Here is a 20,863-nt window from a genome sequence, read left to right as displayed (position 1 = left end):
AGGACAGCCTGGGTGAGAGTCATGAAGAAGCCAGCAATGTCCAGGCCCCATTGGCTCACTGTCACTCTCAAGAGCCTGCATGGCTTACTGTGGTTCTAATAGCAGTTGTAGATACAGGTCTTTATGGTGCAATTCTCTTCACAAAGCTGTTGATGTGCTTACTACCAGATATACTTCATCCCTTTGAGGATCAAATTCCAACTACCCTTCCCTCCCTGAACAGAAAAGGCCATTAAGATACAAATACAATGCTCACAATTAATAGTGTTGTCTGCAAAGAACTGGTGAATAATGGAAATTTCCTCCACCAAAATGTTGCCTTTTTTTTTTTTCCCTTAATGTACACCACTACATCTGCAACTACCAGAAGCATACGTATTTCTTTTAGAGAAGCTGTGTGTTCCCATAAAAGCACCCACACAAGGAACTAAATTACTCCTCCAAACAAAGGGTACTGCGTATCTGAACCACTGCAGAGGTATGCCTAAGCTGCATCTGAACAAGCTCTCTCAGAAGCAAGGAAAGGAAGGCTGAGACAGGACGGTGCTCTGCTAGGGCTAAAGGACCCTAGCGAAAAGGAGTAGATCCCAGTGATGTCCTCTTGTAGGTGGACATCATGCTAAAGCAGTTACAGTGTGTCTACTATCCAAGATGACTCATGGGCCTTTGCAACCTCAAAGCTCAAATGCATTTCCCCAAATATGCTACACTTTTTCCAAATACACCCTTCATTCCCTAACTACATCTTACTGTTAAAATCCTTTGGTATATGTAAGGTGAAGCAGTGCTAACAGCTGCTTCACCATTCTTTCACTTGTGATAGTACAGCTACCAGCCATAAGTCCAAAAATCATATTGAGAAAGGTGGTCTTGTGAAGCCAACAACCAGAACATTCTGGAAATGTGAATGACAAAGGTGACCCCCTCCTGCAAAACAAAAATCATTATGCCCCACATTACAGGAAACCTACAAACAAGTGGCAAGGGCACCTGGAGAAGAGGGATAAGGCTCAGGATGTCCGTAGTCTATTCTGTATTTTGACGGTAAATAAGAGTGGATATACCTTGCAAAGTGACAGACATCTACAGTATAAAGAAGTCTTCTTCAGCAATTTGTTCGGGTTCTCTTTTAGACAGTGGAGAAAAAACTTGAGTGTGATCTTTCTATGCTAAAGTAGGCACTTAAAAGCTTATGTTTAATGCCTTAAAAATAGCTGCTTCTCTGTCCTGTCCGAAAAGAGAAGGCTGGAATCTACTTTAGATGAAGTTGACCCCATCACAGATAACTGAGGCAAAGCAAATTAAATTCCACTCATGACTAGGATCTTGTATAAGAAGTAAACACACATGGGCCTCCATCTTCCCATACATGGGCTAGCGATAGCATTTCTACACGGAGATCTTTACACGAGAAGGTAAGGGAAAGATGGGGCTCTGTACAAGCTTCTCAGTAAGGTGGGAGAGCTGACTTCATTGCAGTTCAAAATGTTCCCAGATGGTATGACTGGTCCTCAAACATGAGGGGGTGGGAAGAACCATGTCATTCATTCCCACTCCAGTGGTCTTGGCTGCACAAACTAACATCTCACAGAATGACTTGGAGTCAATATACATCTCATTTTCCACCTACGCAACCACTGCACTAGGTATTCTTGCCCAAAGCAAGTCCACCACAGTGAAAGTGCACGGAGCTGCAATGCCTCCAGGTAGTTTAACACCAAGTGTGGGATGAAGGCAGAAAAGAGGACCACTGATAATGAGACCATCATTGTTATCTCAAATGAACCATGTCTGAATAACGACCTCCATTTATAAAATGTAACATAATGGAAACTGCTTGTAACCAAGATTCACTCCACCACTCACACTATAGCTAGTGGTATATGCTGATTTTAGATTGTGTGTCTGTCTTAAGACTAAGAAATACTGTTCTTTCTAGCCAGAATAGGCTACAGAGATTCTGCTGCCAACCATAACATATAAAAGAACCTATAAAATTACAGTCACACACTAAGGCATATGTCTCACATTTAACTTAATGTTTATCTTGTCAGCAAATCCAGCTAGGACATGCCAACATTTTGTTTCATTCATGCTGTCTTCAAAATCATCTGTTTTAGGGAGGAAAAGAAAGGGAGAGAAAAGAAAGTGCAAGAGAATTATCAAAATATAAAAACAGAACAAAATTTGAGTTAATCTCACAGTTAAGACTCAAAGCTCAAACTCAAAAGAGCATTGTGCAAAAGACTCAGGCAGTAACAGCATTTCTCTTTTCTCCTCTCCCATGGACTAAAGTCATCATCCCTGATTTTTTTATGGAAAATGAGCAATCATTCTAAAATTTGCCCTCTTCACATCTACAATAGGAAGTGGACTCCTTGACTTCTGCTAAACCTCATTCTGCTAAAAGATCTTATCATTGTCACTGCTGAGGAAGTCACCTTGACATGCTGTAGACCTGGCATCAGCCACTCCTGAAGAACACATTCATGACAAAAATCAATTGTAACGCAGATGGAAGCAAAGGAGCAAAATGACAGCTACCCCTTTGGAAAATATCTAAAATTTCTGCATTAATAAAAGCATTTCCTTACATAAAACACAGCTTACAAAACTAAATAATTCATCATAATGAATTATTTAGAGAGATGTGGACTGAGTATGTTTACAAGTCCCAAGCTGTTTTACAAAAGGGAAACATTTATATAATTGGTCCTCAAACTCTTCCTTAAATGTGCTTACAATGAGAGGTTTCTGATTATCAGTGGCACTGCTCCTGAAAGCAAAGATTTTTAAACTGAGAATTTGGTGGGAAGAAGGGATAAGAGGGAAACAACTAAGTAAGGAGATTATTTTCTAAAATAATCTTTTCTAAGTAATTGGTGATTATTGATGCCAAATGGACGATTCTTCCAAAAGCCATCCTTCAAACCTTATCTCAGGTGTGGTAAAGGTCTCCAAACCAGACATAATTAAATCATTGACCTGAGGCACTATCTCCCCAAAGAGTCATCTGCCACGTGAAGAAGCAGGGCAAGCCAAACCCATTGCACTATAAACATCAGCACTTTCCCCCTGGCAAAGCATATTCCACAAGTCCCCAGAGGAAGCCATTTATGCCTAGGAATAAGACTGCCCATGACAGCCCGAGGATGCTTTTGATAAGTTCGTCCTCACCTCTATCACATTCTGCTTGGCACTCTCCTCTCAGACCGTCTGCCACAGCTTCCTCTGGATATCTCCATGGTCAGAAGTCTCCATGGAAATGCTCTTTGCATGTACTCTCAGGTCTCTTCCCTCCCTGAATATGATCTCTTCCTGAAAGCTCCTGCTGACCCTAGTCCTGACAATTCAAAAGCTTTTACAGGCTCTGGGTGCTCTTTTCAATACAGATGAGTAAAAAGCTGGACTGAAAAAAGCCCACAGAGAGAGGGTCTGAATCCATAGCTGACCCTGATTTCAGCAGGAAATTGGAATAGAGACTTCCTGAGGTTCCTTACAGCCTGAGTTATATGACGAACCTGTCCTATGAGCAAAAGTTTCTTTTTGCTATTCACTTCATCTAAGAGTAAGTAGAATAACAGACCCAGAAAGAAGCTAGGGCTGGCCAAGGAGGACAGGCAAGCAAGCTTGTCATTCCTGCTGCTCCCTTTATCCAGAGTAACCTCAGACTGTAGAATTCCATCCAAGAGGCACCTATTGCAGGAAAAATAACCTCTGTGCTCTGTCTGCCCTGTCTACAGCTGATCCCCCTGACACCAAGGAGTCTTAGATGAGATGCAAGGAAGAATCATGTCCTCAGACTTTCTGGTTGTAATACATCACAAAAGGAAAATAGGTAAAAGAAAAGCTCAGGTGCATCAAGTAAAGGGCTTACCTTTAGGTTGAATCTTTTTAAAAGCTCTGTTAGCTACACTTCTTCAAAGAACATACTGCCATTTTCTGCTCCGAGGCAAGCACCTGTACTTATACAGTAAGCAGACACCTGACTTTGGGAAGGAAAGCAAGGCACAAGTGCTAATACAGACACGGGTACTCCTCCCACTTGCAGGTGTGGTGAGCAAACTAGCCACAGTCATATCCTTCTGCACTCCTAACCCAGCCACAATTGTCTTTATCTCAAACCAGTGAAGGATTCCCACCACAACCAGGGATTTATTATCCATAATGCAGGAATTTCAAATCAGAGCATTCAGCCCTTGCGTCTTGCCTTCATTCTTTTAGGCCTATGTTGCTTTTGTGTCTTTTGTCCAGGGACGATGCCTCATCATGTGTGCCCAACACAGTTAGTTCTCTCTTTTCACTGAGCACCTTTCTTTCTCTACAGTGTGTGCCCCATCTTTGATCTACTAGCTGACAATGCAGCAGATACTCTGTGTTGCATGGCTGATTCTGGCATTAGATGTGTCCTAATTAAATCTAACTAACCTATTTCAGGGTCTCCCATCACTACTGCATCTGAGCCACTCTTAGCTTATTGGCATGGAGACTTCAAAGTTCATAGCAGAAAAACATGTACATGCTAAATCAAATTTCACCCTCGTAAAGCCCAAGTTGACAGGCTGGGTAAGTTCTGAAAGGCTGCAGAGAAAAGTATATAAATCTCTTTGAGCACCAACAACCCTTATGTAGTAAAAACTCCACGGCTCCTAGTTCAGCAGGGATCGTGACATCTGATGGTTATCCCAAAGCACGAGAGTGGAGCAGAGGAACAGAGTAGCCAAGGTTACTCCCCTCTCCCTGCTGCAGGTCACTCCCGCCTCATTGGGTGCTACCCTGATCAGGTTGTCCCACCCTAGGACAATCTGGCTTCTGAAGTTACCCTACACAGCTTGTTTATGGCTCTGCATAATGGTTAACTTGCTGAGGATACTAATTAACTTGCTACAGCAGGCCTAGCATGCATCTGAGGTGGAGCTTGACGGTCACGCGTGTGGGTCACCATAGAGGACTGCTGATCTAGCAGCTGCCAAAAATAAAGGAAAGCCATTTCTCCCTGCTGCCAGAGCCCAATGTGTGTTCAGCATGTGCTGCTGTAGGCAAGAGTTATGCTGTTGGGTATTTTTAGTTCATCTAGCAGCAACTATTTCTGCATTCCAATTTCTGATGCCGAGTTATCCCACCTTCTGTTTCTCGATTAGGGTATTATTATTAGCTACGCAAAACTGATGAGCTTCTCGGCACGGCAAGTTTAATAAAGCATTAATGTCACCCACTACCAACGCAAGTCACCTAAAGAAAATAAGGCTTAATTTACAGTGCTACTAAAAATTAGCAGGAGTCTGCTGATCATTTCTCACTAGATTTTCTTTCTTCTTCGACGATGTTTCTTCCCTCCACAGACAAAAGATTGATGCAATCTAAAATATCCTCCCAAGGTATTCCTTCCTTTCCTACCATGAAAGATCATACCCAAGCACTTTTAACATAACATAGAATTATTATTCCTTCTCCTTTTGGTCCAATAAACAGATGTTTACTTCTTGCAAAAAAAAGAGTAGCCTTCCTGAAATGACTTCTCTCTACCTTGTCCCTCTTCTGCCTCCCAGTGGCCCTGACTTTGCTGCTCAGTTCCCCACACAAAGGTGAGGAACGTTCTGGTGGTCATGACATTGCCAGCTAAAACCGGACCATGACTTTGATCCATCCAGGACAGCCAACAAAAACCTTTCCACTGACGGGGTTCAGGCTTCCACTCCTTTCTCAAACAACAATCTCTTTACAGCCTTGTGCATTATTTTTTCTCCTGAAAAGCCTTTTGTGCATGGAGATGAATCTTGCTGTTTCTGAGGTCAGTGGCAAGCATCCTCTTGACTGCAGCAGTGAAAGGACTGGCTGTCTATAGAGCAAAGCACTCTAGAACCTAACACAATGCAACTTTATTTTTTGTAACATCTACCCTGGCCAACTGTACCCTCACACAGCTCAGCTTAAACACAGCTGCAAAGGGAGAGGGAAACAGAGAAAACAATGAAGAGACATGGAAAGAAAAGAGATGTCTTCAGCTGAGATTTTAAACCAAGACAGGCAGGCAAAGAAAATAAATAGGACTGCACTGCTGCATGGCATAGAATAGATTTAAGCAATGTGGTATAGTCTATAAACACCTGTAAGAAGTCCCTTGCAGCAGCAGACACTGCTTTGCTTTAATGAAATCCATCTGCCTTGTCTCACAGAGATCCTCATGCTTTAAGGTGTGGGATAGTCAGAGTCCTAGTAGCACGTAGGAGCTGTGCAGATGTAATCCGGTACCTGCTGAACTCCGGTACTCAATCACACAGAGAGTGGGCAGCTGCCACAGTTAACAGCAGCTAGCAAGCTTGTGTCTTGGGCTCAGAACCTGTAGCTCAGAGGGTTAAGTCTCTGCAGAAACAAAATTATCAGCCAGAACACAAATTTTCTTAGATCACACAAATCCAGAATAGGGTTAGTCAAAGGAACGTGATTTTCCAAATTGTTGTGTTGACCCACGCTTCCCCATCTAGAGCAAAAGGGAAGTTTCCATATGCAGACGAAATCATTTCACCATGATTTCGTGCAGACACCCTCAAAGCTGATTCTCACAAGTCAAGTGCATTTTTAGTTAGATCAGGAGGTTACACCATCCACATGCATCCTCTGCCCTCAATAAAGTCAAATCACAGCCACTGAGAAGCAACACAGGATAGGAGTGAGAAGGAGAGGGAGATAATATAATAGGAATGGAGATTTTCATATTGAAACACCCCACTTGTAGAAGACTCAGTGAGGGAAATACTGGTCCTTTCACTCTCTTTTTGAAATCGTTTTCAGAAAAGAGGCTTCCTTTTCCTACTGTTCAATCTTCGAAACACAGTGTTTTTGGCAGTAGGGGCTGATAAATTGACACAGACGCAAACAATGTTTCACTCAAGGTATATCCTCCAAGTAATACTCATGTTCTTTTATGCCATAAGAAACTAATGGTACACTGCTTTCTAGCCTCGGAAATAAATTCAATGTTAGCGACATGTTAGAAGCTAAAATTACACGTTAAAAGAGTCTGGCAGGGCCAGATTCTTTCCCAATCACACAGATCTGGATAGAAATAAAACGGGAGAGATTTGTTTGCCCAACTAACTGGACAAAGAAAGAGCCTGCTGCTCCCCATGCTGCTAAGTGATGGCAGCAGATGAGTGGTCCCTCCCAAGCCAAGTTACATTAAGAAAGCCCCACTTGTCATTGTGCTGCATGCTGTGAATCCTTAAAAGCCACACTGTTACCAGGAAGACAGAATTTGAAATTTCCATGCAAAAGAGACAGACACCGACTTCTTGAAGCACCACTGCTATGCATTAGCAATACAGGTCTGTAGTATAAAGACTATCATCTGCAATTCGTGCTTTGAAGTCCCATACGATGTGTAAAGCCTAGCTTATCCATGACAACACCACATAGCTAAGAAAAAGTTAGAACAAATTAAAAATAAGATAAATATATCTACTGGACAGTGATCAGAAAGTACAAAAGCAAAGATTTTGTAAATACATATACCAGTAGAAGGTCAAAATAGTGCTTAGACAGTCTTACATGTATGATCCTAAAAATGAGAAAACAAACATCACATCAAGGACACATCAGTAATGTGCATCTACCTATAGTGCTTCAACAGCAGTAAGACAAGTAAATGGTGTGGCTCCCTCTGTGTCCGTGGAAGATGAGCTTTTCTTTTTTTCTGTGGAATCAGCAGAACCAGAATCATTCTTTATGTGATGCAGCCACACAAATGGCTTGTTTCAGTACTGAAACAGCCACATCTGAGGTATGGGTGCTCCAGTCACAACGAAACCACACCAAGGCACATCTGATCTGGGGAGAGAAGTGGAAGTGCCATCAGATTTCTGGGAGGTCTGTGGGAGGACTGGAGAGAGCATCCCCCTCTGCAAGGGATTCTCTGCTGATTCGCATCAACACACGAATGTCAGCAGCATCTTAGCACAGAAAAGGAATTCTCCCTTTTTACACTTTGTTGGGATGCTCCATCTGCTGCAGTCAGACAGGGGAAAAGTAAAACTGCTGAATAACAGCGTCCTTAACATTGCAGGCACTAATAATAGGATTAGAGAGAGAATAAAATTATATCTTTTTGGATTTAGATTTGGAAGAAGCCAACTTATGACTCACTCGCCTGACAAGTTGAGATCAGGCGTGCCATGGTGTTGACCTTCTGAAACAGGACTCCGATCAGCCCAGCAGTCACAACCGCTGCGGGTTGTTTCAGCCCATTACCTCCCAGAGCAGTGTTAGCAAAGGTCATGCTGCACCGTAGGCCCTGCTTCCCTTGCAGCATGTCAGGAACTGCCAGTGTGCAAGGATGGGAACTGGATACAGGGGAGATTTCAGAAGAAATGCAGTGAGACACTTGTGCTATTCATGCTTTTAGACACACTTTTCTCAGTTCCTTCTAGCTGTGCTGCTGGGAAGCATGGGCTCACAGATCATCTCACCAAGCCGGGGGAAAGGTCTTAACCCATCATCAAGGAAGCTGGTGGACCCCAGGAGATGCTAAGCAGAGGCTAAGAGCGTACCCTACCTGAGCCAATAAATGAGAAAGGAGTTACAACCTTTTCAAGTGAAGTTATGGAATATAACAGGACATAATAGAACAGAATAACATAGTTCAGTTGGAAGGGACCTGCAAAGATCATCAACTCCAACTGCATGACCACTTCAAGGCTAACCAAAAGTTTGGTGTCTGCTAGATGGACAGTAAGGTCCAGGTACAATTTGAACTTAAGAACCTGCCAATACAAAATGATCACCCAAAAAGGATGCGTGGTGGCAAAAAAAGAAAAAAAGAAAAAAAAAAGAAAAAAAAAAAAAGGTCATTTCCTTATCAAGACCACAGCTCCAGCTAATTTCAAGGTATGGAGTGTCCAATCTTTGATGAAAAGATCTCATCCTCCCCTCACTCACTGGGAAAACTTTTATTTTCCATGGTTACATGCCTGCCTCATTAAGCAGCAGATCTAGCCAATCACCATATAGTGTAAAGGCAGAGAATTACAATATTGCAACAAGGAGAATCACAAAGTATGATTACTGAGTGGAGTAATAAAAGGCAGTTTACGCGCAGCCTCAAAATACAATGAATAGCATTGTCAAACTAAATGCAAGGTACAACATTGATCATCAAATCTTCTCTTGCCTCGGGTTACTACATGGTAGGATCTGGAAAACGGCAGCTTCCTTATTTAAAAAAAAAAAAAAAAAAAAAAAAGCCCTGGCTGCAGCATTTCAGAAATGCCTGTTTCAACCTGTTGGCAAATGCTGACTTCTGAACAGCAACTATTGTACAAGTCTTCTTTTGTTCTGAGCTCCGAGAGACACAGCGGGTGACTAATGCAAATAAGGATCTGGATTTTAAAAGATGCTTAATAATATCATTAGATGCAAAAATTGGTTTTGTTTTTTTTTTCCTTAGAAATGCGCTAGTGAACAACACTAAGTGGGCATCAAGAGACCAGCTGTTAACAGCTGTGCACAAATCAATAGAAAAACTGTTCTCTTCCTTTACTATATAAATAAAATATAATAGAACAAGCCGTAAGGTAAAATGAAATCAAAATTAAAATAATGCCTCCTAAGCTTTCCAGTTTAAACAAGGGAAAGAGGTGTAGAGGTGAGGGACACTAATCATTAAAAATTGGTTATCTGAGGTGGGAAAAAATCTTTGATGTTTACGTTGATATCAGATACAGTGCCCTGACTTTCCAAAAACACACAGCATTTCACAGTGCTTTTTCTACAGAGGAGTTTTATAACAAAACAGTGTTCATGAAAAAATGCACATCTCCTGCCTTTCCCAGAGCCATTTCCAGGAGAAGTTTTGCAGCCCCACAGCAATCAAAAGTCTGTGCTTGAGTTCTCCCTTTCTCATACTCATCTACCCACAGCTAGCAGCAAGTTAAGACCACAGAAGAATATTTTCAGGGTGTTAATGTGTAACACTACAAAAGCCCTTTGACCTTCAGTCATTTGCTTGTGCTGGTGAGAGATGATCACGGCTCCATGCCATACTGAGGTGCACTTTAGATCTCCGCAACACGTATAAACAGCATTTTAATCCTGTCTCTGATGTCTTCGTGACCAAAACATGATGAGGTTTGTGCTCTTTTTAGAGGCAATTTCATAGATATTTTTATTCCCTGTTATTACCCAGAAGAAGTTTCAAAATTGAAACATTCTCTGATTTGAAGCAGACACCAAATCTCATGCAGAAATACCCTGTAACGTGACTAGGTTAGTCCAATGTCCTGATGACTGTAGTCTTACAGTGCCTCTGTTTAAATAGCACAAGGATCCAAAATCATCCCCTTCAGTTAAACTTGATGTCCGTGAGCACTGTTATTAACATGGGTCAAATGGCCCTTTGCAGACCCGTAGTGACGATAAGGTCAGGTTCTTAAGGAAATTATTTTGCAAATCAAAGCACTGATTCCACATACTTGTCTCTGTTTTCTTTTTCTGTCCCTCATCCCATCGAGTTCACTTGCAATGGGACATAGGTCCCAGGTGATTTTTACAACATTTCTGCATAAGAACCAGGCATAAGGTCCTGCCTACCCAAATTCCTTGCTTTCCTGTAGCTTGCAGGAGGAAGGTGTTTATGATCAGATAGCAAAGGTGGGCCCAATTCTGTGTTCTGTTCTATACCTCTTTGGGAAATCACAGGTTATCTCCCAGCTCCAGCTGATTTTAGGGGGATCTGCAAGCAAGTAGCAAAACACAGGACTGGGACAAAAAAAAAGCCCTGTGATTTTCAAATCAGGTTTCACGTGAAAGACAGATGCCCCTTGACTGTGTTGGTTGGCATTGGGTCATATCCAGACTGTCCCTACAGTATAAATAAGAAGTAGAGTTATGACTGTATCATATTCTGGGACAAACTCAAAAGCCTTCTATTAAAATGCTTATCATTATTAAAGCTAGGGGCATTTCCAGCTATGCAGACAAGGATGATTTGGGGAGGACAGGGGAAGATAAGGACACCAGACAGGGAGAGCAGGGGGTTATAGAAGGAGACAGAGACAGCAGCAGCAGCTCTCATTCTCCTCAAAGCTGACCAAAAAAATAATAATAGTAATAATAAGAAATATATACATATAATACTAGTTACATGGAATTGAAAAGAGCTCTCTGCAGTCATTACATAGCAAACACTTACGGCTTGGCTTAAACTTGCTTCTTATTCTCTCCCCCTCACGCTCCCCAGACATGTACACACTCATCCACAGATATTTGCCTGCACAAGGACACTCCACAGCTTTGGATCCCTTCTGTTTTTAAAATGAAAAGGACTGTCCCCGTATGCCTTTGGATTAGAGCTATTATTCCTACCTTTTAAAATGCATTCAATACGTGCTTTCTCATACACAGATGAAGTGAGCATCACTTACTGCTTGGCCATCACACCCACATCTTTAAGAAGATACATTTTTGATTCTGCTTAAAAGGTGTAAAGGTTTAAGAGATATTTCTGCAAATATATATGTGTGTATATATATACATTTACAGATATGATTGCATTGCTATTGCAATGACTTAGTCTGGCTTTGAAGCACTTGAGGTAAACGTGCCAGTTCTGGACTACGGTGAGGTTGCTAGTCTTGGCTATTCATACACCTCTCTGGTTTACAGCTCTCTGCTGGATATGATGAGAGAGATTTATTTGTGGAGTGGGCAGAGACAGAAGTGCGTTGTCGCATGAAATTTTTTTTAAAGGGTTATTAATTACCATGTCAACCTTTGCTGTGCTGCTGCTGCCCACTTTTATTTCGGAAGCAGAGCCGTTCGGCGCTCTTACCACATTGGGTTCCCCAATCACCCCGTTTTCAAACAACCTCTTAAAATTTTATTTATTATTCCTTATACATCAGGATGGAGGAGACGGAGAGGGGCAGCATGGCAGAGACGGGAAACACGATCCAGAAAACATGCTTGCCTTGAATTGTCATCACCCTGCTGTTGGAAGGGGAGAGCCGGAAAAACTAGCAACAAATACTCGCACGCAAACACACGCCAGGCACACACCACATCGATCACGGGGAGTTTGCGAGCAGCCCCGTGGCTCTTACCTGGGTTGTCTGGGATCCCTCTGCAGTGCACCTCCCTCAGCTCCCTCTCCCCCTATTCCTGCCCCCGGTGGGGAGCAGCGGGGCCGGTGCCGGTGCTGTGGCGGGGTGACGGTGCAGGTAGGGGACGGCAGGCGGCTGGCTGCAGCCTCGGCTGCCGGGCTCTGGCTCCTGCCAGGGCTGCTGCTGCTGCTGCTGCTGCTGCTCCCGATGATGCTGAGGAGGAGGAGAGCGAGTGAGGAGGAGGAGGAGGATGCTGGCGGTGATGCTGTTGCTATGGTTACCCAACTCGGCGGCGCGGAGCTGCTCGGCGCAACAGCTGCCCCAGCACCCAGATCTCCTCCTCGGCACCCATCGAAGGGCCCTGGGTTAGACGGGCACGGAGGGGGTCACCCCAAAGCCCTTCCAGAGGGAGGATGGAGGTCGCTCGCTCTTCGGAGCTCGGAGAAAACAGGCAGCAATGTGCCTAAAATGTTTGCACGGAAATAAAGTCCCTGCACGCTCCTGGGCGAAAAGCTTGCTGCCCTGTGAAGGTCGAATACCAGCTTCTGCGAGGCCAGGGTTTTATTTTCGGGGCTGCTCTGCATTTCTGTTACGAAGGGAACAAAACAGCAAAGCAGAGGAGGGGAGTAATTTTCAAAGTTCCTGTTCTGATATAAGTTTGGACTTTTTTCTTTTAAAAGGAAGGTCAGTCCTCTTTCTTTAAGACAGGGCTTAAAAGAAGGATTTTATTACCATCTTTTGTAAAGGTGGGTGTGTTTGTTTGTTTGTTTGTTTGTTTTTTGTATAGAGAAACCCCCTTACGAGCCAATTCCTTGTGAGAGGGATAGAGATGCATCCTAACAGAAAACACTGAGAAAAAAAATCTCTCTGAAAGGAGCCTTCTTACACAGCCCAGGACACTAATAATTCATGCCTAATTACATGAAGCAAACAAGCTGAACTTTGCCTTTCTCTAGGGACCTGAAAATAAGAAAGGAAAGAATCCAAGGTGGATTGGCTGCCACATGATCGAAACGTGGAGTCCTAACTGAGAGAGACATGTGAAATCAAGGCGTTCAGTTGCCATTTATCTATCAAATACGCATGTCACGAGGCTCTGATTCTGCACTGGAACATCACAAGATGCAGCAAGGTCACAACAATCAAATGTCACTTCCATCCAAAAATGTCAGTGCAAAGCCGCGTAACATTCATATGCCATGACAGTTCTTTCCAGAGCTGGTACTGTTTGCAGGACGTTGTGATGCCCTGTCTAAAACCTACCGAAAAAGAAAAATCAGTGGTGGAAACTTTCTAAAGGGATTTGTTTCCTACTGCCAGAGCTCTGCTCGCAGCCTAGATGCCGCAGAGGATATTAACCTTTGAGTCCGAGGCACTAAGAAGATGCACTGGATAGTATTTCCTATTAAATTATCCTGGAGAAGGAGTTCCAGGAGATGTGCTGGCAGCACCTCTCCCCAAGGTATTCTAGAAGACGGTGTCTCCAAACCATGTTCATTTGAAGATTCATAATGTGGTTCACATAAAGGCATTTTCTGTTTATCTCATTGCTATAGGAGAACCTGGAACCACCCATCTGAGGAGCAAAATGCACCAGCCAGCACTCATTAAATCAGACTTCCTTGGAATAACTTCCCATTTCCCTGTCTTTATGTATCTTATAAAACTAGTTGCTATATACATCATTGCTGCTATAGGGTTTTTAATTAATATTTTTAATATTAATTCAGGCAGCAATTCTGATCCCCGATCAGATACTATATGGAATAGTTGTCTCAGAGGGCTTTTCTACCACTCAGAAAATGAAAGAAAAAATGTTATCTGTTTTAACGTTTAAAATGGCACACATGTAAAATTATACAGTATTCTGAACCTGAAAAATAAACTGAAAAACAGTACTTGGTGTATGGCCCAGGGGCTTCTCTGCTGATTTGGGGTGCAAGGGGAGAAGATCTCCTTGCATTATTGATTGCGAGCAAATCCAAATCACCCATCCCCTAAGTAACTAGCTGACAGCAAAATGTGTGGTTATTCTGAAAAGATCACTGAAACCACAGACAGATCTTATTTCTGCTAAGTCAGGGAGTGTGTTGCAAAATGTAACTGCTGAGATACACGTAATCAGCTTGAAAGCATATATTTTCCATCTCTGCTTATAAGGGCTATTTTTTGAGAGCTGCATCTCTGAGTTCAAAAATATGTATGAGAAAAGCTATCTGGTCCCTTTGGCTTCAGGTGCTTCAGATCAGCATGGTTTTGTTACACCACTGTGGATCTGGCTGTGGCTCTGTTACACCACCTTAATTCACTTGCTGGCACTGGCCTGCAACACAGAGGAAAAATCCACCCCACTAAAACCCACGGCTCTTTTACCTCAATGTCTGGCACCTGCAGAGTGCAGACCTTCAGCAGTACAATGTGAATGTAATTCTCTACAACCAAAAAAATAAAAATAAAAAATTTCATTTGTCCTCAATCATGCAAGGACGTCTAGCAATGACTTGCACCAGCACACTAGGGAACTAAGTCCTGTACAATATGTAAAGTATGTTGGTATCAGTAGATACAATTCTGTAAAAAGGACATCTCACAGACATGTTTGGCACATCCTAGAGGAAAGACAGCATTTTTAGTCAGAACTTTATTTTTTTAAATCTAGTGACTGTGTCATCGTTTTAAGCCATGAATTACAGATACCTTAGATGGTACTAGACACCTGTGTTTATACATCTCAATCCTATCTCTAGCAAATTTTTCTTTAACAGTCTAAAGAGGTAAGTCATTTTAGCCTAATTCAGACTTTTAAAGCAAATCAGTTAAAGAAAAACCCTTTGACACTGCACTGGGGAAGTGTAACACATCAACACCACAGCTAGAGAGCAGAAGGTAGGCCCAAATGCATGCTTTAGGCAAGCAGCAGGGTGTTCAACAGCTCTGTAGTTAATGCACAGAAAAAAAAAAAAAAAAAGAAGAAAAAAAAAAAAAAACAGAAAAAAAAACCAAGCTGCTCATTTGATTAACTGAGAAGCTGAATTTACCTCTTGGTTGTGATGCAGAGTTTCTATGGCACTGTCTCTTTGTACTCCTCAGTTTTTATTATTTCAGAAAAAGGTATGGTCCAAGCAGAAAGTGTCTGGTCCAAGAACAGGCAGCACTTTCAAATCTTGGGGTTTTGATTTCTGCTGGATCCCTTGGACTCTCTGGGATTATTCAGAAGACCAAGATTTTTTCCGGAAGCAAAATACCATATTGCTGTAGCATTTTTGAAACACCCTCTGACATGGTAGGCAACTCAGTCTCACATAATCCAGTTTCATGCTATGCAACAAAGGAGCGTTTAAGTAAAGGGAGAAGGAGAAAAACAGGATAGGGGATCAGAAGATGCCTTTCATGCTGCTATTTGATAAAGTGTGTCCAGAATGGTTAACTAGAATGTATCTATATTTATTTTGTTGTAGATTGGGAAAGTCAGAGCTAATAAATATAACAGATTCTAAGCGAGTATCACAGTATAAATGTGTGTATAAATCATACGACATTTTTACATATCATACAGGAGAACTAACACTAACAACTATAGCACTAGAAAGAGAATAATCCCTTGCTCTATAAAGTATACTCCGTCATTTTACTAAGTGTATATTTTACACAAAATATGTATCATATAATATATACAAGGATCATGAAGACCTGTCTTGCTCACAATAGCTGTATCCAAGAAAATCTTCAAGGACATAAGCTTATACTTTCCCTTATAAGTCCTTTCCTTACACTAACCACATCCTAAAGACACAGAGTCCTCATTCAGCTGTTACCCATTCAATATTTTGTTTCATTCTGCCATTCAATTACAGTCCATCATCTTATTTGCTACAGCCAACCTGCCAAGTCAATAGTCTTTCTTCAAATAAGAAAAAGCTCAGAAAAAAACCTTATCCACCAGTGTTTTCCTTACCCAGAAGGCAATTGGAAAGCTTGGAATATAATAATCTCATTCACAACTCTTGAAGATTGCAAACTAGATAGAAAATCCTGAGTAAATAAACTAAGCACACTTCAAGTGCTTAAGATGACACAAACGACTGATAGGACTTGAAGGAACTACAACAATATTAGGAACACAAAAACAAATTCTGAAGTGTCTGTGTGTCAAAGAAAAAAGTTCTGGAAAAATAACACATCTACACATAGTGAACTATAGGAAAGAGAGATAAACAAATTCTGGATACCTTTAAGGAGTGAGCGATATATCTATTTAAGCGCATCTTTTTAGAGGCCTCTGCAAAATTCAGGAGGTTAATTTGGAGATATGTTCCTCAGATCATCCATGGCTGAAGCTGCACTAATGCACCCAAATGCAGGTAAGAGCAAAAAGTGAGCCCAAGTGTGGAAGACTATAATCCTCCAGGTTCAGCTTCATGCCTGTGGGGAAGTGGGATGGAGGATTTGGGGAGTAATCCGGGCCTGAAATATCAAGCTATATACACCTTCATGAGCTGCAATAGTATCTCACAGAATCACAATCGCTATTTTTCTGAACACCCTTATGGGAAAAATGACTGTCATTACCACTTATTTTATACATGGGAAAACACAGCATGGAGTTCCTCAGAGACCCACACACTCAGCTGAGACTTTCTAAAGGTCTGTACTGAAGTCTCTAAACATTGTAACAGATCGCCTAGAGAAGTTATAGAGTCTCCATCATTGAGAATATTCAAAACTTGATTGAACAAGACTCTGAGCAACCTGCTATAGGTGTTCTCCAGAGGTACCTTCCCATATCAACTATTCTCTGAAATCATGAATGAGTCCTGTACCCTGCTGATCCCAGCAGCACTCAAGAAATGCCCAGTCTTTATCCACTTAGCTCACCCACTACCAATCTCTTCTTTAATTTTAAGCATAGACTCATTTTTTCTTCACATACACATATTGCCTCTCAGTCACACCCTACACACACCCAACCCAGTCAATCTAAATTATCCTAAAACACAATGCACTCTGTCTCTTCCTAGGTCTCATCACCTCCTACACCAATTTTGTGCTTCAAATCACAAGGGCAACTTCCTCCCCCCATTTAGCCTCGTCAGAGTGCAGGGAGCCTTGGGTATTCCACTTGGTGTCCTACCTTGGAGTTGATCCAACCCACAGCAGCCCAGAGAAAGGAAGGCAAGTTGTAGAGAATGTCGCCTTTGATGCAGTCTGGAAATCATCCACTGCACTTGGGATGTCAAGGGAACTTAGTTGCTTATATTTAGTTACTGCTGAACACCAGAAAACTGTATTTATTCAAACACTTAAGGGCTAGCTTAGGATGGTCAGAAGTTCAGAGTGATGGACACAAAAGGAAGAACATCTCTCCTTCTCTTTTCTCTTTGGAGTATCTGCTCCCAGGAGCACATAAGCGCAAGTATTCCAAAGAAAAGTGTATGAGCCATTTCTAATGCAGGCAAAACTGATTATTTCTCCTCGATTCATTTACAGAAGCAGCTAAACTATTTTGGCTACAGTTTTCCAAAATTAATTCAGTGCAAGGCAGATGCCCCTGCATAGAGTGTTTCAGCCCAAGCAATTAAGACACAGCAAAATTATAAGTGATAAAAGCTAGAGCATTATTATAAGAAATGCTGGACAACCTTAACAACACTCATTGGTATCACTCCCGCCTAAAACACATAGTAATTTACTAAACAGCCAGATGGACTTGTTTGTTTAAGACTCTTCCCTAGAGGTTTTCAGCTTCTTTTTTATATACGTCTTTTAAATGCAAAATACCAGTTGGCAGGCAGTACTAGTAGCACCTTGCTATCACATGGAGTTTTCATCTAATGATTTAGGGGGAAAAAAAGGCAGAACTAAAAACTTGTCCAATATTAATTCAATAAGCTTCACATTGCAGCCCTCCAAGTGGAAGAGAAACACCATCCTCACTTGTCTCTAGATAAGCCACAGCATACTTGAAAGCTGAAATTGTGGTTTACGTTATGTTATGTTATGTTATGTTATATTATGTTATGTGGTTTATGTTTGCCAGCTTCCAGTCAACTGGGATTCCCAAGACCATTGAACAATAATTGAGAGAGATCTTGCAATGACATCAAACATCTCTCTGAGTACCCTGGGATGAATCAAACCCTTACATGCATCCATGCAAACTCCGCACAAGTTTGGGGTTGGCTGAGAGATTATCATTCCCACAGTCATGGTCCTACAACTCAGGGCACCAGGGCATCTATCCTACCATTGGTGTTGAAGACAGAGGCAAAGAAGGCAATGAATGTCTCTGCTTTCTCTATGTCCCTGTTTCTGAGGTCACCATCCTTATCGAGTAATAGACCAATGTTTCATATGGTCCTCCTTCTGTTTTTAACATACTTTTAAAAACTCTTTTTATTGTCCCCCACATTACTGGCCAACTTCAATTCTAATTGAGCTTCTGCCGCACAAATTTTCTGCCTGCAAAGGCAAACAGCATCTCTGTAGTCCTCCCATGTCACCTGACCTCATTTCCAGCGGCCATACACTTTCTTTTTCCACCAAAGCTTTAGAGTAAGATCCCTGCTCAGTCAAGCTGACATTCTGCCCCACCTGCTTGACTTCCAACATTCTGAAATTGCCTGTCCCTGCGCTCCTAGGAGGTGGTACTTAAAAACTGACCAGCACTGACAGACCCCAATGCCTTCAAAAACAGTTTCCCAGGGGAACTTAGATTTCAGGTTGCTCAGTTCCCTGAGAAGCCTGAAATCTGCTCTCCCCATATCCAAGGTTGAAGTTTTGGTGGCAGTTTTCCTCCTATCACCAAGGATTTTAAACTCAAGGATTTTAAACTCAACTATTTCATGGACACTATGTCCAAGGTGGCCACCAATCTCCTCTTCACCCATGAAACCTCTGTTCATAAGCAGTAGATTCAGAGGGCATGTTTCCTAGTCGGTTCCCTTAGTACCTGTACCAAGAAGGTACAGGTATCATCAAGGTGTTTTAGGAATCTCCTGGACCTGTTTGTATCAGCTGTGTGATATTCCCAGTTAATATCTGGCAAGTTCAAGTCCCCCTTAAGGACAAAGGCAGCTGATCTAGAGGTATTTCTTAGTTCCTTAAAGAATAATTAATCGGTGTCATCATCCTGGCTGGGTGGTTTATATTAGACTCCCACAATGACATCCACTTTATTTGCTTTTATTTGCTTTCCCTGAACACTTGCCCAGAGGCTCTCAACTGTGTCATTGCCAGCTAAAAGCTCCATATGGTCCAGCCCCATTTAAACAGTAGTAATATGGAAACTGCAAGAGACATTACTGTCTTTCTTAAATCAAAGTGGAAGATCAATGTTACGAAGAAGTAAGATCAAACTATAAACAGTTCTGACAGATCTCAGCAAAGCAACTTAGGACGTTGCTTTGGCAGATACAACATTGGTGGACAGGGGAAGAGAACTGACACCAAAATACCTGGACTTGTGCAAAGCATTTGAGATGTTCCCCCATGATATTCTTATCTCTAAATTGGCGAGACATAGATTTGACGGATGGACCACTTGGTGGGTAAGGAATTGGCTAGATAATTACATTCAAAGGGTTGTGGTCAACAACTCAATGCCCAGGTGGAGATCAGTAATGAGTGATGTTCCTCAGGGGTCAGTACTGGGACTAACACTATTTAACATCATTGTCAGTGACATGGACAGTGAAATTGAGTGCACCCTCAGCAAGTTTGCCGATGACACCAAGCTCTGTGGTGCAGCCGATACGCTGTAGGGAAAGGATGACATTCAGAAGGACCTTGACAGGCTCATGAGGTGGGCCTGTGCAAACCTCATGAGGTTCAACAAGGCCAAGTGCAAGGTCCTGCACCTGGGTCAGGGCAATGCCAAGCACAAACACAGGCTGGGCAGAGAACGGACTGAAAGCAGCCCGGAGGAGAAGGACCTGGGGGGTGTTGGTTGACAAGAAGCTCAACGTGAGTTGGCAATGTACACTTCCAGCCCAGAAAGCTAACTGTATCCTGGGCTGCATCAAAAGAAATATGGCCAGCAGGTCAAGGGAAGGGATTGCCCCCCTCTGCTCAGCTCTCATGACACCCCACCTGGAGTACTGAGTTCAGCTCTGGGACCTCCAGCACAAGAAGGACATGGAAGTATTAGAATGAGTCCAGAGGAGGGCTACAAAGATGGTCAGAGGCTGGACCACCTCCCCCTGTGAAGACAGGCTGAGAGAGTTGTAGATATTCAGCCTGGAGAAGAGAAGGCTCCGGGAAGGAGCCTACAGGAAAGCTGTGGACGGACTCTTTATCAGGGAATGTAGTGATCACACGGTAGAAGGAGCTCAGTGTAGCAACTTTTAAGTCACGTCTACATTGCAGATTGCTTTGGAACAACTTCCACAGGGAGTGTAAATGTAGTAGTATATTACTTAAGTGAACCTACTAATCTTTCTACAAGGAGACATAAATACATGACCAATGATTCTCTCTATCTATTTTGTGTTCATTTCTCCTTTCTTGAGTTATCAATAGGCAGGAAACCTCAGATCCTTCCCAGAACAGCAAGTTAGCAAGTTTGTAATGGCTACAATAGACCAATCTAGAGAGGAGCAATGAACCTGTAACCAAAAAGGCATGAAGGTGATGTATACCATAAAGCTGAGTTCCTGGGTTCTGGCAAGTCAGCAAAGCAAGCTAGAAGCAGAGATCAAACTAAACCTTTCACAAGTGTTAATGGCTGAGAGTCTTCTTTCATTGAGTAAATGACTCAAATTTCATGAGAC

At 42.3% G+C, this 20,863-nt stretch overlaps 1 protein-coding gene across 10 annotated transcripts in view; it reads right to left on the bottom strand.

The window, feature by feature from the left end:
- The window catches only part of FAM135B (family with sequence similarity 135 member B), a 284,433-nt gene that overhangs the window by 214,762 nt on the left and 48,808 nt on the right, over positions 1-20,863 (bottom strand). For 3 of the 10 annotated variants that reach the window (XR_014580601.1, XM_083826398.1, XM_083826394.1), the window contains exon 1: positions 12,096-15,047. The exons of 2 other annotated variants lie outside the window; for them this stretch is intronic. The gene's annotated coding sequence lies outside the window, so the exon portion shown is untranslated. Of the gene's footprint in view, positions 1-3,877; positions 4,440-7,613; positions 7,828-12,095; positions 15,050-20,863 lie in introns of those variants that run through there. 5 more of the 10 variants (XM_083826397.1, XR_014580600.1, XM_083826396.1 and 2 more) reach the window with 5 other exon arrangements.

This window comes from Anser anser, assembly GCF_964211835.1.
Source record: "Anser anser genome assembly, chromosome: 2".
NCBI classification, from domain to species: domain Eukaryota; kingdom Metazoa; phylum Chordata; class Aves; order Anseriformes; family Anatidae; genus Anser; species Anser anser.
The sequence above is the reverse complement of the archived record's forward strand: the minus strand, read 5'-3'. Positions and strand labels throughout refer to the sequence as shown.